Raw genomic sequence first — 23,881 nt, 5'->3', positions numbered from 1 at the left:
GTAGGATTTGATTGTGTATTCATTACATGAAGGAACAGTGAGAATAAGGGGATATGGTTCCCTCTATGATTTCCTCAAAGAATATTTGTTGAATATTCTTTGCCAGGAGCTATGCTAGGTCCTGGGAACACAATTTTGTGCAAAATAGACAGATTCCTTTCCCTCTTGCTGCTTATGACAATCAATTGTCCCTCAGTATCCATGGGGAATTGGTTCCAGGATCCCCAAGAAAGCAAATCCACAAATGTTTAACTGACATAAAAAATGATGTAATATTTCCATATAACCTATGCACATCCTCCTATATTCTTTTTTTTTTTTTTTTTTTTGAGACGGAGTCTAGCTCTGTCGCCCAGGCTGGAGTGCAGTGGCCGGATCTCAGCTCACTGCAAGCTCCACCTCCCGGTTTACGCCATTCTCCTGCCTCAGCCTCCCGAGTAGCTGGGACTACAGGCGCCCGCCACCTCGCCCGGCTAGTTTTTTGTATTTTTTTAGTAGAGACGGGGTTTCACCGTGTTCGCCAGGATGGTCTCGATGTCCTGACCTTGTGATCCACCCGTCTCGGCCTCCCAAAGTGCTGGGATTACAGGCTTGAGCCACCGCGCCCAGCCCCTCCTATATTCTTTAAAACATCTCTAGATTACTTGTTATACTTAACACAATGTAAATGCTATATAAATACTCATTACATTGTATTGTTTAGGGAATAATGACAAGAAAAACATCTACACATCATCAGTACAGAGGTAAGTATTCATTGTTTTTCTGAATATTTTTGATGCATGGTTGAATTCACAGATGTGGAATCCAAGAATATGAAAAGCCCCTGTACCAGGTAAGAGGGACATTGATGGAAATATTACAGTTAAAACTGAGGTTACAGGTATGACAAGTGTTGCCTGAAACTATGAGAGCATATAATAAGGGGGCCTATATTTAAAAGCACTAAATGCCCACAAGAGAAAGCAGGAGAGATCTAAAATGGACACTCTAACATCACAATTAAAAGAACTAGAGAGGCAAGAGCAAACACATTCAAAAGCTAGCAGAAGGCAAGAAATAACTAAGATCAGAGCAGAACTGAAGGAGACAGAGACACAAAAAACCCTCCAAAAAATCAATGAATCCAGGAGTTGGTTTTTTGAAAAGATCAACAAAATTGACAGACCGCTAGCAAGACTAATAAAGAAGAAAAGAGAGAGGAATCAAATAGACGCAATAAAAAATGATAAAGGGGATATCACCACCGACCCCACAGAAATACAAACAACCATCAGAGAATACTATAAATGCCTCTACGCAAATCAACTAGAAAATCTAGAAGAAATGGATAATTTCCTGGACACTTACACTCTCCCAAGACTAAACCAGGAAGAAGTTGAATCCCTGAATAGACCAATAGCAGGCTCTGAAATTGAGGCAACAATTAATAGCCTACCCACCAAAAAAAGTCCAGGACCAGATGGATTCACAGCTGAATTCTACCAGAGGTACAAGGAGGAGCTGGTACCATTCCTTCTGAAACTATTTCAATCAATAGAAAAAGAGGGAATCCTCCCCAACTCTTTTTATGAGGCCAACATCATCCTGATACCAAAGCCTGGCAGAGACACAACAAAAAAAGAGAATTTTAGACCAATATCCCTGATGAACATCGATGCAAAAATTCTCAATAAAATACTGGCAACCGGATTCAGCAGCACATCAAAAAGCTTATCCACCATGAGCAAGTGGGCTTCATCCCTGGGATGCAAGGCTGGTTCAACATTCGCAAATCAATAAACGTAATCCAGCATATAAACAGAACCAAAGACAAGAACCACATGATTATCTCAATAGATGCAGAAAAGGCTTTTGACAAAATTCAACAGCCCTTTATGCTAAAAACGCTCAATAAATTCGGTATTGATGGAACGTACCTCAAAATAATAAGAGCTATTTATGACAAACCCACAGCTAATATCATACTGAATGGGCAAAAATTGGAAAAATTCCCTTTGAAAACTGCCACAAGACAGGGATGCCCTCTCTCACCACTCCTATTCAACATCGTGGTGGAAGTTCTGGCTAGGGCAATCAGGCAAGAGAAAGAAATCAAGGGTATCCAGTTAGGAAAAGAAGAAGTCAAATTGTCCCTGTTTGCAGATGACATGATTGTATATTTAGAAAACCCCATTGTCTCAGCCCAAAATCTCCTTAAGCTGATAAGCAACTTCAGCAAAGTCTCAGGATACAAAATTAATGTGCAAAAATCACAAGCATTCTTATACACCAGTAACAGACAAGCAGAGAGCCAAATCAGGAATGAACTTCCATTCACAATTGCTTCAAAGAGAATAAAATACCTAGGAATCCAGCTTACAAGGGATGTCAAGGACCTCTTCAAGGAGAACTACAAACCACTGCTCAGTGAAATCAAAGAGGACACAAACAAATGGAAGAACATACCATGCTCATGGATAGGAAGAATCAATATCGTGAAAATGGCCATACTGCCCAAGGTTATTTATAGATTCAATGCCATCCCCATCAAGCTACCAATGAGTTTCTTCACAGAATTGGAAAAAACGGCTTTAAAGTTCATATGGAACCAAAAAAAGAGCCCGCATTGCCAAGACAATCCTAAGTCAAAAGGACAAAGCTGGAGGCGTCATGCTACCTGACTTCAAACTATACTACAAGGCTACAGTAACCAAAACAGCATGGTACTGGTACCACAACAGAGATATAGACCAATGGAACACAACAGAGTCCTCAGAAATAATACCACACATCTACAGCCATCTGATCTTTGACAAACCTGACAAAAACAAGAAATGGGGAAAGGATTCCCTATTTAATAAATGGTGCTGGAAAATTGGCTAGCCATAAGTAGAAAGCTGAAACTGGATCCTTTCCTTACCCCTTATACGAAAATTAATTCAAGATGGATTAGAGACTTAAATGTTAGACCTAATACCATAAAAACCCTAGAAGAAAATCTAGGTAGTACCATTCAGGACATAGGCATGGGCAAGGACTTCATGTCTAAAACACCAAAAGCAACGGCAGCAAAAGCAAAAATTGACACATGGGATCTAATTAAACTAAAGAGCTTTTGCACAGCAAAAGAAACTACCATCAGAGTGAACAGGCAACCTACAGAATGGGAGAAAATTTTGCAACCTACTCATCTGACAAAGGGCTAATATCCAGAATCTACAAAGAACTCAAACAAATACAAGAAAAAAACAAACAACCCCATCAAAAAGTGGGCAAAGGATATGAACAGACATTTCTCAAAAGAAGACATCCATACAGCCAACAGACACATGAAAAAATGCTCATCATCACTCGCCATCAGAGAAATGCAAATCAAAACCACAATGAGATACCATCTCACACCAGTTAGAATGGCAATCATTAAGAAGTCAGGAAACAACAGGTGTTGGAGAGGATGTGGAGAAATAGGAACACTTTTACACTGTTGGTGGGATTGTAAACTAGTTCAACCATTATGGAAAACAGTATGGCGATTCCTCAAGGATCTAGAACTAGATGTACCATATGACCCAGCCATCCCACTACTGGGTATATACCCAAGGATTATAAATTACTCTACTACAAAGACACATGCACACGTATGTTTCTTGCGGCACTATTCACATAGCAAAGACTTGGAATCAACCCAAATGTCCATCTGTGACAGACTGGATTAAGAAAATGTGGCACATATACACCATGGAATACTATGCAGCCATCAAAAAGGATGAGTTTGCGTCCTTTGTAGGGACATGGATGCAGCTGGAAACCATCATTCTTAGCAAACTATCACAAGAAGAGAAAACCAAACACCGCATGTTCTCAGTCATAGGTGGGAACTGAACAATGAGATCACTTGGACTCGGAAGGGGAACATCACACACTGGGGCCTATCATGGGGAGGGGGGAGGAGGGAGGGATTTCATTGGGGAGTTATACATGATATAAACGTCATGCACATGTACCCTAGAACTTAAAGTATAATAAAAAAAAAAAATAATTAAAAAAAAAAAAAAAAAAAAAAAAAAAACACAACAACAACAACAAAAATAAATAAATAAATAAATAAATAAATAAATAAAGTATCATCTCACGTAATCCTCCCAATGATCCAAACATGTATTTTCACCTTAAATATCAGGAAGCAAAATTGCACAGGTATTCTTAACATGGATGCAGGGTCTGGGCCTCAAGAAGAATCCCTGGTTCCCTCATTCTATGAGGGAGGTACGATACTCAAGACTCAAAGACAAGTATGCGTAGTCTTAACTCATAGTTCCTTCTGACACCATGCTTCCTACCACAGGCTAGGATTCAAAGTCAGCCATAAAGATCCAGAAATGAATAAACATACATTTAATTAAGGGGAGAAGGCTCAATTGCCCTCTAGGTTGCCAATATGAAATGAAAAAGAATGGCTAACCACATCTCTCAGCATTGTTAAAATAGCCATTGACCAGAGAGAGTATTGCAAAGACCCCCAATTCAATTCAAACTTCATTTCTACCTATGTGGAATTGCTGCAGCCAGAAATTTAAGTAAATATTACTTAGATTTAAGAGACATGTACCCAACTCTTAACAAATGGATGTCCTCAAATGTAAATATCCATTTAAAATACACAAGAATTACTGTGCTATAAAGTAAGAATTGCTATGTATCTTTTACTTTTGTTGTCCAGTGACCTTGAGACTCTGGATATGTGATAACTGGCATGGCTACTTTGGAATATTTACTCATATATGTGAACCATAATGGCTTTAATGACTACAGATAAATCTTCTTTCATATTAATCAACTATCTTTCAAAATGTGTACCGCAGGCTGTTCTGGGAATGGAGCTAGATTTGAGCCATTAGCAAAGGTCTACAAAGTAAAATCACTGTTACTTTTTTTTTTTTTTTTTCTGATTAAACATGGATATTGTTTGGATATGTGTCCCCGCCCAAATCTCATCTTGAAATGTAATTCCCAATGTTGGAGGTGGGGCCTGGTAGGAGGTAACTGGATCATGTGGGTGGATTTCTCATGAATGGTTTAACATCATCCTCTTGGTGCCATCCCCATGATGATGAGTGAGCTCTCAGACCTGGCTGTTTAAATGTATGTGGTCCATCATTCTGTCTCTCTTGCTCCTGCTCTAGCCAGGTGATGTGCCTGCTCCCGTTTTGCCTTCTGCCATGATTGGAAGCTTCCTGAAGCCTCCCCAGAAGGAGATGCTGCTATGTTTCTGGTACAGCCTGCAGAACTGTGAGCCAAGTAAGTGTCTTTTCTCATCCATTATCCAGTCTCAGGTATTTCTTTATAGCAATGCAAGAACAGATTAATAAACACAACACACAGACACATGAATAAACTCATAATATACTAATTAAAACAATATTTTGAACATTATGAAAATATGCCAATGTAATTTTATGTCTTTTGTGTATCCTTTCAGAGACTGGACTTTCTAACATACCTCTTATATTTTGTGCATTAATTTAAAAAATAAAGGCTTTATGGCTTCACCTCTGCCTGTGTATTGATGGTGCTTTTAGTGTTTCACCTTTGCTGTTCCGCTAACAATATCCTCAATAAATCGATCCCAAGTGCCACAAAGCAAATAACTCTTTATTTTTGCACATTTAGAATGTTTCCCCCAAAAAGGAGGGAGACAGCAGGTATTAGAGAGTGCCTACCACGTGATGGTCAATCACAACAGGCCCTTACGATTAATATTTATTCATTTTGACATCCCGACTTGTTCTAGTCTATGATGGGGTCTTTAACCTGGCATCTGTGATGAGGTTTAGGGAGGTCCCAGGATCACAGAATTATATTATATAATGTAAATACCTTTGCTTTGTGAGTCAGGTGTTACATTCCATTTTACAGTGGAAGATTATTGAAATCAAGCAACATACCCACATCATTGATAATTGGTAGACATGGAGTTGTATAGCAGCCCTGTGTTACTCCAAAACACAGGCTTGCTTCAACATGCCACACTGCCTTCTTACAGAGCTGTGAAGAAGTTGAAATCACAAAAGCTATTAAAGATCAATGCAGATAAACTTCATATTACGTAGCCTTTTTGTGAGCATAACCTTCAATTATCTCCAATAACCTTAACTACATACAAAACTATCATACTTCAAAGATGGATACATAATTAATCTCATTGAACCAATTCTTTAAATAATTTCAACTGTTGACATAATTTTGAAAATAAACATGTTTTTTTTTGAGGCATAATTTGCATATAATAAAGTGCAAAAGTCTAAGTGTTTGGATGGACGTGTTTTGACAATTGAATGTATCTATGTATTCACCACCCGAACAAAATAGACAACATTTCTATTACCCAGAAAAGTTACTAATGAATCTGTCCATTCAATTCCAACCCTCACCCAGAGGTAACCACTTTCTTAATTCCTGGGACCCTGGGACCTCAATTATTGAGTTTTGCTGTGCTTTAACTTCATGTAAATACCCATATTTGTGTCTATGACTTCTTGCTCAGCATAGTATTTTTGAGATTCATCCATATTGTTGCTTTTATCATTGGTTGTTCCTTTATTCACTGCCAAGTAAAATTCCATAAATGGTTTAACAGAGGCATCAGCTTTTTGTGAGGTAGTGAGGGAAAGAGGAGGGAATGATTGCATTTCATGTGATATGTAAATGGAAAGCACCTAGCTACACAAAGAGAAAAGGAAGAGCATTCTAAGAACAGAGGAACATGTGCAAAGGCCCTGAGATGTTTTAGAAAGTGAAGAAGCACTAATATGATTACACTATATGGATTGAGAAAGATTGGCTTAAGAAGAAAATAGTAAAGGTAGAAATATCAATATATATTATGCTTTGTAATTCATTGTATTCAAAGCCATAATAAGGAGTTGGGTGTTCATCCTAATAAGATAAATCCATGAGGACCTTAAGCCCAGAAATGCCTTTATCTAGCTGACATTTTGAGAAGATCCATTTTGCTGTGGTGTAGGACTGAACAGGAAGAGGATAACAACCATAGCAAGAGAATGTAACCTATTCTGGCAAGAGGGCAGAAGTGACCTGGCCTAAGATGGGGGAGATGCAGAGGAAGAGAAGGCAAATTCAAAATAAATTTTTGGAGACAGAAGTTGCATTGCATTACTTGCTTATATATTAGATATAAAATGGGAGATAAATGATGGAATCACGTGGACTCTGCTTAACAATCAAGTAGATAGAAGATACTAATGTGAAATAGATGAGGCTAGGGAAGAGGAAAGATTTTAAATAAAATATCAAAGCTGCATGTATGGCAGCCAATGAATTGTGTGATACACTCAGGTGAACAAGCAGGTTTGGAATCAAGAGAAATCTGGGATAGAGAGACAGAGGAGTTATTCAACTAAAGATGGCATTTAAGTCCATACAAACGGATGCTATCAACTAGGAAGAGAGCGAAACCAGAAACCCTAGGATTGAGGTATAGTCTCAAACAGTGGCATACATACCTCTGGGGAATTGAGAACAACTCATTGGGACACAAAGGAAAACTGTTAATGCTTCTACTTGTGTTTGCATTTATATTTATTGATTTCTATTTTTGCATATGTTTACATGTTTAGTCATATTCATATATGATTTACAAATAAATGCACATTTTTGGGAAGAAATGTGCTTACAAGTTCTGTTTCAATGAGAAAGCAGTCTTGAAATTTTGAAGACCACTGCCTTAGAGGTCAAGAGGCGGAGGAGGAGCTAGCAGAAACAGCTGAAAAGCAGCAGCCAGTGAGCTTCAAAAGAAGTTATTGTTTTAAGAAGAAAGGGAGTATTCCGTTGTTCCCTCTATCTGTGCAGTTGTGGGTAATGTGAACTCGTAGTTTGTCTTGTGTGGTCCTGTTCCAAATGCCATACTTGCTGGAAATAGATTGTGGAGCACTGATAAGACAGTCTATAAGGCTAAGCATGTATAAGGTTGCCAAAGAAGTCATTTGTTACTATCTTCCCATTCATTTTCTCAAGTTTAGTCCTTCTGTTAGCCTGTGGTTAGGGTGTTTATTCTGAATATGTCCCTGTGTCTTTAAAACTTCACATTTATATTTGACAGTATTCCATGAAATCATTAGGGTTCTTGTCAGGTTTCAAATATTACATAAACTATTTTGGAAAAAAATGTACATTTCAGGCACATTTCCAGTCCTAAACAATATAAATTATAGCCAAGTATGGCATTTAGCCATTAATGCTGTCTTTCACTTCAGTAATGTAAAGAAATAATAGGCGTATGACAACTTGGATAATACTTTTAAGCTTCTACATTATTGTTTCAGATACAAAAAAATTTTTACTTCACAGTGGTTCTACCTTAAAGAAAGAAAACCAGGCTCCAGATGTAAGCCTGTAACTTAAAGTTCTGAGTTTCTGACTTTTGCAAGCCACTTCATCACACTAACAACATAAACCATAAATAGTTCAACAAATGTAAGGCATTTATGTTATATATTCAAATGGATATACCATGACAAAAGAACCTATTACTGAATATTTAGTTTGCTTCAGGCTTCACAATCATTATAGATTCCACATTTAATATATATGTGCTGATTGAGTTGTCCTCGTTGTTTCTTATAAAATATCTCCGATGTTCAATATATGATCACGTTGAAAGAAAAAGGGTTTAGATGAGCTATACACATATTTACATAGTCTCAGGATCATGATAACACAAGACAGTGACTTTGAATTTTAATGAACAAGTTTGAACCCTCTCCCAACATCTAGTTTTAAATGCTATTACTTTTAGTATGTATTGCTTATCTTAATAAGTATGATAAGCTTAAATATTAGCTTATCTTAGGGCTCCTCTGTTTTTTATTTTTATTTTGTGGGTACACAGGAGTATATGTTTTTAGGGTACATGAGATGTTTTGATGCAGAAATGCAATGTGAAATAAGCACATCATGGATGATAGGGAATCTATCCTCTCAAGCATTTAACCTCTGTGTTACAAACAATCCAATCTCACTCCTTTAGTTATTCTTAAATGTACAATTAAGTTATTATTACCCATACATCCTGTTGTGCGATCAGATCAAATAGTATGTCTTATTTTCCCTGTAGAATTATTTGGAAATTTTCTGTTTACGTTTTCATGAACTTTGAGATTTGGGGAAGAATTTCAGCATTTTTGACTTAAGATATAGTTGGTGCACTTACCCAGCAGTGAACTTCGGGGGGTCAATAGCATGCAAATATGTATTTAAATATTAAACATTTTTATTTCCGTTAACATCAAAAATGTATTGGGCATTTAATCTTTTAACAGAAAATATCTCATGGTTTCATATGAAAAGTGGATGTTTTTCACATGTTATTTCTTTCAAATAATTTGCATTTATTTTTACGTATTTGAATTGGCAAATATAAGTTGTATATATCATGTATTATATAACATGTTGTATTGAAAAATGCGTCTATTGTGGAATAGCTAAAATGAGCTAATTAACATATGTACTACCTCACATACTATTTTTTGAGGTGAGAACACTTAAAATCGAGTCTGTTAGTAATTTTCAATAATACATGTTATTAATTATAGTCACTATGTTATACAAAATATCTCATGAACTTATTTCTCCTATCTAAATGAAATTTTGTATCCTTTGACCAACACAGCCCTTTTCGTATCCTTTGATTTTAAAAAAGGCATTGTTTAATTTTAACAGTGTCAAGACTTTACGATACCAGGTCCTGGGAGTGTGAGACTGTGTTTCCCATACAGTCTCTTTAACATGAAAGGGGTTGTATGCATTTGAAATATAGTAGTTGATGAACATTTTTTAGATTTTTCAGTAGAATTAAAACTGGATAAAAATTCAGCACATATCAACTCTATTCCAAAAATCAATAAAAGTGCCTAGGAGAAACATTTAGAAGGTTAAGAAAATTAAGAAATGGATAATGTTATTAAGAAAAATTATCCAAAACTTATAAGTAAAACCAAAGATGATTGTGTGTGTTTCAACAAAATGGTAGCGTTGTTTTCTAACAAACTCCTCACACCCTCAGAAGAGCTTAAATATTTCAGAGTAAAGCAACCTTACTGTTACTATTAATTTGGGCCTACACGTACAACCTATGAAGTTAAATGCAAATTTTAGAAAACTGATATGATGTAAATGACTTTTTACCCAGTAGAGGATAAAGCCCCAAAGGCGGTATGGTATCAACCAGTTTAGTATCTTATTCACTAATCTTATTCCAGAATACTTTTTTAAAAATTCACTGATTATAGAAGCATTTGTTTCTTGTATTATCTTCTGAACCAGTTTTGTCTTCCTACCGGCTCTCCAATTACTGTGTTAAATAAAACCTACCATGTGTTCGCTATGATTTACAGGAACATTATGTTTCTTAATAAAATTTCACTTTGCTGATAGGTGGCAGGATTATGAATTTCCTTTGTACTTTTCTCTATTATTCAAAACGTCTCCAGTATACTCTGAAAAAATTAAACATTTAATTGGAAAAAATACATGCTATATGAAAATCTATTTAGCTTCATGTTGCCTTATGTATGCACGATGTTACATATCATACAAAAAAACCTAAGCCACTAAAGATAAAACAGTTTCACAATCACTCTGTTTTCCTTTTCTCTTCCATCAGCATCACAGTGATGTACAATAAGGAATAAAGTAAACTTTAGAAATATGAAATGTGTATACGTATTGACATGTGCTTATTGTGAATGCGATGAGAAAGGCAAGTCAGGACAGTGAGAGTTAGGTTCATTACACTGCATTCTCACACTATAAATGAAAGAGTAGCAAGTATTGGCTAAAATTCAATAACTTCCACAGCCAAGATACATACTATAATTTGAACATTGATTCCCTTTGAGAACTTTCTCCTCAGGCACCATCAGACAGATATCAATAATTAGTAGTTCAGCTAGGGGTTGGACACAAATATCAACTTGAGCAAACTACAGGACACCTCCATTGCTTCAGCACTGACAGTTTTCAATCTCCCTGGTGGTCAAACTCACTTGTTTTCACCTTTGAAATGAGTTAGTTTCACTGAGTGCTGTCGGGTGCTGAGCCACTGGCAGAAGTGAGATTGTGCGGTCTGATGACTGACAGTTGCATGCCACTAAATATTGCCAATTCCACACATTTTTCCCCTTGCAAACTTTTGGGAAGGGGAGGGGTGTGAGCAGTTGCATATAAGGAGTGCCTATACTTTCTTTCTTTTTTTTTTTTTCTTACTCTGTCACCCAGGTTGGAGTCCTGTGGTGCTACTGCAGCTCACTGCAAGCTCTGCCTCCCAGGTTCAAGCAATCTTCCCTCCTCAACCTCCTGAGTAGCTGGGACTATAGGCGAGCGCCACCATGCAAGGCTCTTTTTTTTTTATTTTTTAAATTTTTAAATTTTTAGTAGAGGTGGGGTTTCACCCTGTTGGCCAGGCTAGACTCAAACTTCTGGCCTCAAGCAATACTCTCGCCTCAGCTTCCCAAAGTGCTGGGATTATAGGCTTGAACCACCATGCTTGGCCAGGAGCACCTATAGTTTCTACCTCAAAAACATAGCCCCCTATACCTTCCCACAGATTCTATTGTTACTTTTGATACTGAACTTATTTTCATTGTAAAAGCCTGGAGAAAATTTAAGGCTGTTTACACATCTGTTTTCTAAATCAGCACACCGATTGTGAACTCTGCACTTTCAAATTGGGATGAGAGAACGGAAAGGAAAAAGGTTGGGAGAAGAGCGGAGCTGGGAAAGAAAGGTGATCTCTAGTCCTTTCTCCTCACCTCCCTGCTCCAGCTCACTTTTCCAATCAGTTTTCATAATAAGCATTATTTATTCTCCTATAAAAGTCTCAAAGTTTACTAATTATAAAAAAGTCATGATGCTGTATTAAATAGGGTAAGTTTGACTTTGTAAAGCAATACTAACAAAATATGTAATTTGTAATTTTCAAAATACACATAATTTGAAATTACATGTAATTTCATATTACACATGTGTGCAATACAACAATCACACATGTATCACATGTAACAATACATATTAACATGTTACATATGTCGTGTGCATATGTACATGCTATGTAACATGTCTCACATATGTACCATGTATCAATATACATGAAACATATCAATTACATATGTGAAAGCATATGTAGTCACACACCTATATAATTTGAAATGTTCTAATAGCCACATTTTTAAAGCAAAATGAAGTAGGTCAATTATATATGCATTTAATCAATAAATAGAACCATCATTTTAACATGCAATAAAGGAGGTTTACTTCCTTTTTGGTTCTAAGTATTCAAACCCTGGCATGTGTGTCATACTCAGTACCCATCTCAATTAGTACTAGCCACATTTTAAGAGCTCAGCACCTTATGTGACTAGTGAGCACTGAATTGACATTGCAGCTCTAAAGAGAGACCTCACATTGTGATTTTTATTGTCAGGCAAATCTGAAAATTATTTCTCTGCTTGGATGAGGCACCATGTCTCACTCCTTGCAAATACATCTCTCTCACTAACAAATCTTGGATTAGTTCAGTGTTGATGTCATACTGTTATGAGCTCACAACACCTTTAGCATTCACACAAACAGGACACAGTGGTTCACCCTTTATCTGTAGGGGATACATTCCAAGACTCCCAGTGGATGTCTGAAACTGCAGATAGTACTGAGCCCTATATAAACTATATGTACTTAAGATACATTTTAATTTATAAATTTGGCACAGTGAAGAGATTAAAAATCATGAACAAAAATAGAACAATTATAACAATATATTATAATGAAAATCATGCGAATGTGATCTTTCTTTTTCTCTCTTAAAATATCTTATTGTACTGTACTCACCTATTTTCAGACAGCAGTTGACCACGGGGAAAGCAACTGGGGAAAGCAAAACTATGGATATTTTGTTCCACCATTGTGGAGATGTACATTAGTGACTACATCATTACCACCATCTGTGGTTTTCCTTTAAGGGTAGAACTATTTATGTGCAAATTCAACCCCCCAACCAGGAGGCCATATTTAGATTACCTCCTGGAAAGTTACTTAACTCTTTGGAATTTGAATGTAAATAAAGAGTAGAATTCTTAAGTCATTTTGGGTTTTGAGAACTATATCAAGAGCTTAATATCCTATGAATGAAATATTGATCATGCAAACACAGCCAAAGATTGTCTAGGGAAAATGCTGAAGGGAACTTTCCACATCCACTGTAGTTCTTCTTTCTTACCATTCCATGTATGGGCTGCCCACTTCTTATTCCCTGGCATCTGTCCTGTGCCCCTTTCTGATTGTAAGTACAGTCAACAATGATACAGGCAAAGTCATCTGCTTACCTGTTTAAGAGTCCAGTGCAATGATACGATTAGACTTCCAAATTCTCATAAGTCAAAAGGTACAAATCCCTGAAAACTGTTGAATGAGTATCAAAATGTTGGTAGTGATAGCTTATGATAGAATTTTTATTTTCAAAAGGTAAATTTAATTCAGGGATATCATTATACATATATCCTTTTATTTCCTTTTTGGGAATTCTATAAGAAGCCATACTTGTTTCACTGCTGGATCTCTATTTCCTGGAATAATACTTGTCACACAGTAGGTCAACAAATATTTGTTTAATTTACATATTGAGAGAATTGCTTGGCAAAACTCAACCCTCTCAAAGTTTATGCAGGCTAGCACTGTGCAGTATAGTCTCCTTTGTCAGCAAGAGCTTAATATCTGATTTTGAGAGAGCTGAGAATGATATGCAAAACAGCATTAGATTCTTTCCTATATTTTTAGTTAGAGTAATGCTGTCTTTTAAAATAAGACTCCTGAGTACTTTATGATCATAGTAAATCCATCTTAATTACATTCACTGCTTTCTTTTCTTTTTTCTTTTTTTTTTGAGACAGAGTCTCACTCTGCCGCCAGGCTGGAGTGCAGTGACACAGTCTTGGCTCACTGCAACCTCCGTCTCTCAGGTTCAAACAATACTCCTGCCTCAGCCTCCCAAGTAGTTGGGACTCTAGGCATGCGTCACCATGCCTGGCTAAATTTCATATTTTTAGTAGAGACGGGGTTTCACCATGTTGACCAGGATGGTCTCGATCTCTTGACCTTGTGATCTGCCTGCCTCAGCCTCCCAAAGTGCTGGGATTATAGGCGTGAGCCACCGTGCCTGGCTCACTGCTTTTATTTTCAAGCAGAAAACATATACAACACCATCAGATGGATGCTAAAATAGAAATAAACCATTTAAAAATGGTTGTCATGTGGAATGTCTGAGAAGAAAATAAGCATCACAGGATCACCAAATCTGTTAAATATCTGTCTCCAATCATGACTTGAAGTTGCACTCTTTCAAGTATGTTAAACTGCAGTTTTCCTTTAAAGTTCTAACCATAATTATAATGTAAAAACCTAGGAAGTATACAGCGAACCATAAGTATTCCTAAACAAACTTAAATCTTGAAAAGTGCAAATGTCATCCCCACATGGCTTTGCTCAAACACATTCTACAACTGTGGTTTATAGACTAAAACACAGACTTGTCTGTGTACCGTGTAATGTCCTTTGCAAAGTGTTCCCAACCTACCTGTCTAGCCCACGCTATCACCCTCCATCTGGGGGCCTGGGTTCCAAAACTTTTGCCACTTAATATGATTGCCATTCTCCAAGCTGGTTTTTCCAGACTGAGGTCACCATCTCTCTGTTTCTATAAAACTTTTTAAATGCAGTTATTATGGAATTTTAAAACTATTATGCTCAACCATAACTTCGAGGTTTATGTATCTATCTCTCCCTGCACTAGACTGGCTTCCTTGAGTGTTGGAAATAAGACTGATTGCTTATTCCCTCACATGAAGGTAAGCATCTGCCTCCCTGACTGAGGTAGGCACTGCCCAAGTAGTATTGTTTTCCTCAATGTTGAAACTCCTGGTCTGCAGCACCGTCCTGAAACTTAAGAAAACTATGTTGAATGAGCCAAAGAAGGCTGATATTCTATTCATGGAACAGTAATTTTAAGGAAAAGTAGTTTTGCCTGTAGGGAACCATGTCTTATGGTGGGGTTTTCTCTTGAGGGTATTCTGAAAGGGAGGCAATTACTAAATCCCTGGCTATGATCTTCAAAGGGCTTCTGCCCTGTGGAAACCAAGAGGCTTTCTTAGAGAACATCAGCCCTTTCTATACACAATCCAATGCTCATGTCCTCCATTTGAAAGCTGCTTGCTAAATTCTTCCATCACCTCAGTAACCTATGTCTGAGAGTGATATAGAATCCTCCAAATCTGTATATCAAAAGGAGATTAACATAAGAGTAACAATGTAATTGAAGGCACTTCTTAAATTATAAAGTGCCTTGTTATGACTACTGTTATTATCATCAACAACCCTAACATCATCTCTAATAACAACAACTCCTTTTAACATCCTTCTTTTAATACACTATGGGTCAAATTATACTTATATTAATGAATATGTTACATCTCAACTTTACTGATGGCAACATAAGTTTAATTAGAGTTCTACTCATAACTAAATAACATTTTATGAACAAGAAGTTTCATCTAATCACTTAATATTTTTAAGGTCTCTTAGGAAGACCTTGTCCTGTAGTCAGTGGTATTATTCCTTTTATTAGTTTCCTCAATACTTATTAGGCAGAGCACTGACTTAATGTTTTTGGCTTAACATTTCTAACTTCTAGCTGATGAACAGTGAAAAAATATGGTGTTTAATCCCAGAGTCTTCATATATTAGCTTTATGATTTGGGATAAAGCATTTAAACTTTCCAAAATTTTTGTATAAGAGTTCTAAGAATACCTTTTCTACCTATCTTGCTGGGAGTATTTGAAAATCACGTGAAGTCATATTCATGGTAATTTTTAAAACAGCATGCAAAAGCAAGGCACTAACCAACTTTAAAATTATTGTAATTAAATAAATCTTGTATTACATCTTCCTATGCATATTTTTGTCAAGTTGATTTTGTACTGTTTTCCAAAAGTATTAATTTTCTGGACTGGCTTCTTAATTTTCTAAAACTTATGCTTCCTTACACTCACCGTATTACAACCTTGTGACACTCAACAAGAAATAACCCAACACACACATACATATACAACTGTATTAGTCCCTTCTTGCATTGCTATAAAGAAATACCTGAAACTGGGTACTTTATAAAGAAAAGGGGTTTTCTTTTGACTTATGGTTCTGCAGGCTGTACAGGAAGCATGCCACTGGCATCTACTTCTGGTGATGTAAGTGACATGGGCCTCAGGAAGTTTACAACCATCGTGGAAGGCAAAGGGGAGCAGGAAAGAGTTGGGGGTTGAAGTCTCATACTCTTTTAAACAACCAGATCTAGCATGAACTAACTTGTCACCAAAGGGATAATGTTAAGCCATTCATGAAGGATCCACCCACATGATCCAATCACACCTACCAGGTACCGCCTCCAACATTGGAAATCACATTTCAATATGAGATTCGGAGGTGACAAACATCCAAACCATCTCTCTCTCTCTTCACACACACACCACGCACGCACACACACGACCACTCACAGTTAAAACAAAAATCTACGAAACATCTATTTGTAATGAATGCTGATTTTTTTTTTTTTTTTTTTTGAGACGGAGTCTTGCTCTGTCGCCCAGGCTGGAGTGCAGTGGCCGGCTCTCAGCTCACTGCAAGCTCCGCCTTCCGGGTTCACGCCATCTCCTGTCTCAGCCTCCCGAGTAGCTGGGACTACAGGCGCCGCCTCGTCGCCCGGCTAGTTTTTGTATTTTTTAGTAGAGACGGGGTTTCACCGTATTAGCCAGGATGGTCTCGATCTCCTGACCTCGTGATCCACCCGTCTCGGCCTCCCAAAGTGCTGGGATTACAGGCTTGAGCCACCGCGCCCGGCCGAATGCTGATATTTTATATTTTGTTTCGCCAAAGGCCAGTGTGATCCACAAATTGAGTTTATGATTCACAGTTTGAAAAGAACACTAGCATGCTAGATTTAGAAAATGAAATAACCAAAACAAAACCAACAATAAAATAAAAAATGTCATCAGCATTATTTTTTGCCACTTCTTCCCATGCATCCACACGCTTACCAAGAGCTCCTCTCATCTTGTCATTATCATACCACAAGTTTTTCTGACACCATCACTTTTCAATGTTTTCTCATTTTCATGGATTTACAATTCTCTCACTTATTTTCATATCGCCCTCTCTGTGAAGCTTTCCCAATTCTTCTAGCTAGTTACTCTTTGGGTTGCCTCTACTCTGACTCACTCAATGGTGTACTGACCTTTATTATATCTATTAGATACTACTTTTATGGCTTAAATGTCCATTTGCTAATTATACCACTTAAATGTTTCAATTGTTTAAATGTCCATCAATTTCAGCAAACCTTGGATTCTTTGTGAATAGATTAGGTTTATATCAATTTCAACACTCTGAGCACCTAGCACAGAGTCTGACACAGAGCAGCTCCAAAAGTAAAAGTTTGCTGAATAAATGTGTTGATTTTAAAGGTTAGGTGAAATGTAGAGAAGTGTCAAAGTACACAAGATATTCACGTTTTCTAAGATAAAGGTAATCTTCCTGGTGTGATTCCATCCTGCACGGCTGTTCTCTTGAGCAGTGGTCATTTATCTCCATCTGCCTTCTCTCCCACCTAAGTGTGTGCCGCACCCAATGGACGATTTGATGGACATGAGCCCCCTGAGGCCCCAGAACTATCTTTTTGGTTGTGAACTAAAGGCCAACAAAGATGATCACTTTTAGGTGGATCATGATGAAAATGAGCAACAGTTATCTTTAAGAATGGTCAGTTTAGAGGCTGGTGCAAAGGATGAATTGCACATTGTTGAAACAGAGGCAATGAATTACAAAGGCAGTCCAATTAAAGTAACATTGGCAATTTTGAAAATGTCTGTACAGTCAACCGTTTCCCTTGGGGGCTTTGAAATAACACCATCAGTGGTCTTATGGTTGAAGTGCGGTTCAGGGCCAGTGCATGTTAGTGGACAGCATTTAGCAGCCGGGGAGGAAGATACAGAGTCAGAAGATGAAGAGGAGGAAGATGTGAAACTCGTAAGTATATCTGGAAAGCAATCTGCCCCTGGAGGTGGTAGCAAGGTTCCACAGAAAAAAGTAAAACTTGCTGCTGATGAAGATGATGATGATGATGATTTTGATGATGAAGAAACTGAAGAAAACGCGCTAGTGAAGAAATCTATACGAGATACTGCAGCCAAAAATGCACAAAAGTCAAATCAGAATGGAAAAGACTCAAAACCATCAACACCAAGATCTGAAGGACAAGAATCCTTCAAAACAGGAGAAAACTCCTAAAACACCCAAAGGACCTAGTTCTGTAGAAGACATTAAAGCAAAAATGCAAGCAACTATAGAAAAAGGTGGTTCTCTTCCTAAAGTGGAAGTCAGTTCATCAATTATGTGAAGAATTGCTTCTAGATGACTGACCAGGAGGCTATTCAAGATCTCTGGCAGTGGAGGAAGTCTCTTTAAGAAAATAGTTTAAACAATTTGTTAAAAATTTTCCATCTGATTTCATTTCTGTAACAGTTGATATCTGGCTGTCTTTTTTATAATGCCGAGTGAGAACTTTCCTGCCATGTTTGATAAATGTTGTCCAGATTCCATTGCCAAGAATGTGTTGTCCAAAATGCCTGTTTAGTTTTTAAAGATAGAACTCCACCCTTTGCTTGGTTTTAAGTACGTATGGAATGTTATGCTAGGACATGGTGGTAGTAGCAGTGGTCAGACATGGAATTGGTGGGTAGACAAAAATATACGTGTAAAATAAAAGTATTTTAATAAAGTAAAAAAAAAAAAAGATAAAGGTAATCATATAAGAAGATTCATCTCTTGGGTGCAACAGCTAGGTAGCCTCCCAAGCCCTGTGTGGTAGTGGTCAGTATCACTGCTATGGTTTGAATGTTTTTCCCACCAAAACTAATGTTGAAATGTAATTGCCAGTGTGACAGTACTAAGGGGTGGGACCTTAGGAGCTGATTAGGATTGAGGGCTCCACCCTCACAACTGGGTGTCCCTCCCTTATAAAAGTGGGAGTTCAGCCCACTTTTGATCTTTCTTGCCCTCTAATCGTCCATCATGTGATGACATATCAACTAGGCCCTTGCCAGAGGCTGACACCTTGATGTTAGACCTCCTAGTCTCCAGAACTGTGAGCCAATACGTGTTTGTTCATTATAAATTATTACCTAGTCTTAGGTACTTTGTTACAGCAGCGTAAAATGTATTAAGAGAGTTACCTACTTATCTTCTTTTCTGAACATCATTATAATTTTATTTCAAAATTTCTACTCTTAATGATATCCCAAGGAGACTATAAAAGATTTCAATAGTTCAGCCACTTTTCAATGAAATTATCTTGAGTGGTCACGTACTGGTTAAATTGTCCTGACCATTCTTTGAAGGACAGCGCTGGTTATGAGATTAAATTTGAAAGTTCCTATGAACTACCAGTTGAATGAATTTACTTAATATAATATATATCTTAATCATATATTCATAAGCCTCCATTAAACCAGACTGCACAGTTTATTTTTTAACAATTGCATTGTTTTAAAGTTACACTTATTTCAGCAATCCATTATTAGCATTTAAAAGTACATGCATTGTCCTTCTGTAAATACATACAATAGCCAAAAATTATTAAAAAAATAGAAATTCAAGGATAAAATGTATAAAAATGTGTTATTTAAAATTAGCAGTAAAATTGGATTTTCAAATAAATCCATGTTAACTAGGATTTACAATACAATATAAGCCTGTACTATTAGTTGTAAAGCCAGGATTTTGAGAACTATGCTGCCACATTAAATTTATTCATTTTCACAGCCTGCAGACATTTTAATGTCTGAGTAGCAATAAGAACAAATTACCAAAAAAAACTTTTAATACAGTATAATAAATTAAGACTGAATGGTAATGCAAACGTGGGTACAACAGGACAAAATTATGAATCTCATATAATGATCCAACAACACTTAGAGTGTGGAAACAACATTGGTATTCTAGGATATATGACCACAGGTTGATCCTAATTGTTTTTCTCTTGTCAAATATAAATTGCACATCAATCTCAAAGTATTACAAACTGTTCATTACATGCAAATGGTTATGTTCTGCAGACTCTCCAAGGGGACTCAACCTTCTTTACAAAAGGAGCCAGGCTAGAAGCAGAGTTTCTCTAATGACAGTATGTATCCATTAGAGTTCCTCATTTATAAGCAACAGAGACTGCCTCTGATTCCCAAAGTCAGGTTTTCCCAAGTGAGACTAGGTATCCAGAGTTGTAATGGAGGACTGTCAATTAGGGGGCAGGAAAAATAATAGCTGCAAAAACAACCCACCATTTGTCCTAGGCCAGATCCAGTACTTTCTGGAGTGTTTATTACTGTACTTTGCTTTAGATGTTGTGCCTTAAGATGTTGAATTCATGAGACTGTGAGCTCATAAGAGAAAAGAGGCTCTTAGTCAGCTCTGTATTCCTAGCAGCAAGCAGTATCTGCTTTGCACACAGTAGGAACACAATATATTGTTTGTTACATGGGTTCTGGTATTTAACACATATTCCAATGGGTAAGAGAATGGCACCATCATATTGTTAAAGTACCAGACAATGTGAAAATTTTAAGTGCTCTGTACACAGAAAAGGTGAAGGAAGCTCAGTATAAGAGAGAATGTTTTGGCTATGAAAAGCAAGAAGGACCAACTTGGGGATCATTTGTCTCAGGTAATATAATAAAAGTATGGTTTTTAAATTTATGTATTTACTCATTCTACTGAACATTACATTTTCAATATATCAATCAATTTTTCTATGTCCTGAGGTATATTGGTGATCAAGCAAGACCAAGTACCAAAACATTTTCATTCTAATGGAAAAGATAGGTAATAAACATGAAAACACATACTACAGTTTCAGCAAGTGAGTGTTACAAAGAAGGTTAAGCAGATCTCCCAGAAAGAGTTCAATTTTGTGTGTGTGCATGTGTGTGCATGTGTGTGTTTTCTTTAAGATGGGGGAGTTACAAAAGGCATATCTGTGAATATAAAATTAGAGCACAAATATATATAAAGGGAAGTGTACAAAAATTCTGAAAGGGAGTAGATTGGGACATGGTGAGAAACTAGAGATAGGGTAGAGCCCTCTGGTAGAGAGAAAAGCAAATTTAAAGGTAGAAACAAGCATTCGAGGGAATAGTAAGAAGGTATGTGAGAAGAAAACACCAAGATCAATATAGTTGGAACATTCTCTTTGCAAAGTATTATTTCATGAAAATTACTTCTATTAACTTTAATCTTACATTTCATTAAATGACAATTTCTGCTTCTCATTGCTTCCATAATGATGTGAGCATTTTTTTTTTTTTTTCAGTTTGGAATTTGCAATCAGCATTCTTCTCATTTTTTTGTAGGCTCTTACTCTCTTGATAATTTCATGCTCTAAGAATGGGAATCTCTTAGGGATGACATATTTATCATGCATTTTAAGCAGTTCTTTACTAATGTAGTTATTAAAGTAAGTTATGTTTTTTGTTCTCACTTCTTTCCAATAATGTTTAAAAATCTGTCATCTTCTTAAACACACCATGCTGGACAACAGAACTCTAATAACAAGCCATTGAAATTATCCAATTATTTTAATATACTTATTTCTGAAAGATACACTTGATGGGCAAGGATTTAAAGCCCCTCTCTGAATTTCTGCCTGGTACCACACTCCCAGTAAATCTGTTATTTACTACTTCGGAAAGATGTATAGAGCCAAAAAGTTGCAGAAGAGTTTCTAAGCAGCAATAAAAGGGTAACAATATTTACACAAGGATGAAGTGCCCAACTGTTTAACTGTATTAAGAGACTACTCTCATGTCACTACCAGCTAATAACTTTGAAAAGCTCATTTAAAATGTATTCCCCTGGGGGGCGGAGCAAGATGGCCGAATAGGAACAGCTCCAGTCTCCAACTCCCAGCGCGAGTAACACAGAAGACCGGTGATTTCTGCATTTTCAACTGAGGTACTGGGGTCATCTCTCTAGGGAGTGCCGGACAATCGGTGCTGGTCAGCTGCTGCAGCCTGACCAGCGTGAGCTGAAGCAGGGCGAGGCATCGCCTCACCTGGAAGCGCAAGGGGGAAGGAAATCCGTTTTCCTAGCCAGGGGAACTGAGACACATAACACCTGGAAAATCGGGTAACTCCCACCCCAATACTGCGCTTTAAGGAAACAGGCACACCAGGAGAATATATCCCACACCTGGCCGGGAGGGTCCCACGCCCACGGAGCCTCCCTCACTGCTAACACAGCAGTCTGCGGCGATCTATCCCCAAGGTAGCAGCGAGGCTGGGGGAGGGGCGCCCGCCATTGCTGCGGCTTAAGTAGGTAAACAAAGCCGCTGGGAAGCTGGAACTGGGTGGAGCTCACAGCAGCTCAAGGAAACCTGCCTGTCTCTGTAGACTCCACCTCTGGGGACAGCCCACAGCTGAGGTCCAATAGGGAAAGCAGCGGGGGCGGTGCAGAGGCGAACGACTCTGTCTGACAGCTTTGGGGAGAGCCGTGGATCTCCCAACGCGGAGGTTGAGATCCGAGAACGGACAGACTGCCTGCTCAGGTGGGTCCCTGACCCCTGAGTAGCCTAGCTGGGAGACATCCCCCACTAGGGGCAGTCTGACACCCCACACCTCACAGGGTGGAGTCATCCCTGAGAGGAAACTTCCAAAGGAAGAATCAGACAGGTACACTCGCTGCTCAGCAATATTCTATCTTTGGCAACCTCTGCTGCTGATACCCAGGCAAACAGGGTCTGGAGTGGACCTCAAGCAATCTCCAACAGACCAACAGACAGTCCTTCTGACTGTCAGACGGAAAACTATCAAACAGGAAGGACACCTATACCAAAACCCCATCAGTACGTCACCATCATCAAAGACCAGAGACAGATAAAACCACAAAGATGGGGAAAAAGCAGGGCAGAAAAGCTGGAAATTCAAAAAATAAGAGCGCATCTCCCCCTGCAAAGGAGCGCAGCCCATCGCCAGCAACGGATCAAAGCTGGTCAGAGAATGACTTTGACGAGATGAGAGAAGAAGGCTTCAGTCCATCAAACTTCTCAGAGCTAAAGGAGGAATTACGTACCCAGCGCAAAGAAACTAAAAATCTTGAAAAAAAAGTGGAAGATTGACAGCTAGACTAATTAATGCAGAGAAGATCATAAACGAAATGACAGAGATGAAAACCATGACACGAGAAATACGTGACAAATGCACAAGCTTCAGTAACCGACTCGATCAACTGGAAGAAAGAGTATCAGCGATTGAGGATCAAATGAATGAAATGAAGCGAGAAGAGAAACCAAAAGAAAAAAGAAGAAAAAGAAATGAACAAAGCCTGCAAGAAGTATGGGATTATGTAAAAAGACCAAATCTACGTCTGATTGGGGTGCCTGAAAGTGAGGGGGAAAATGGAACCAAGTTGGAAAACACTCTTCAGGATATCATCCAGGAGAACTTCCCCAACCTAGTAGGGCAGGCCAACATTCAAATTCAGGAAATACAGAGAACGCCACAAAGATACTCCTCCAGAAGAGCAACTCCAAGACACATAATTGCCAGATTCACCAAAGTTGAAATGAAGGAAAAAATCTTAAGGGCAGCCAGAGAGAAAGGTCGGGTTACCCACAAAGGGAAGCCCATCAGACTAACAGCAGATCTCTCGGCAGAAACTCTACAAGCCAGAAGAGAGTGGGGGCCAATATTCAACGTTCTTAAGAAAAGAATTTTCAACCCAGAATTTCAT

The 23,881-nt window shown here is 37.9% G+C and overlaps 1 protein-coding gene and 1 pseudogene across 1 annotated transcript in view; one reads left to right on the top strand and one right to left on the bottom strand.

Annotated features, from left to right (window-relative positions):
- Positions 1-23,881, bottom strand: part of DMD (dystrophin) — a 2,224,438-nt gene that overhangs the window by 1,140,709 nt on the left and 1,059,848 nt on the right.
- LOC117078222 lies at positions 17,729-18,779 on the top strand (annotated as a pseudogene).

Source organism: Trachypithecus francoisi, unplaced genomic scaffold (assembly GCF_009764315.1).
Source record: "Trachypithecus francoisi isolate TF-2019V2 unplaced genomic scaffold, Tfra_2.0 Lachesis_group6, whole genome shotgun sequence".
Taxonomy (NCBI): Eukaryota; Metazoa; Chordata; class Mammalia; order Primates; family Cercopithecidae; genus Trachypithecus; species Trachypithecus francoisi.
Note: the sequence above shows the minus strand (reverse complement) of the source record. Positions and strands in the feature narration are given on the sequence as shown.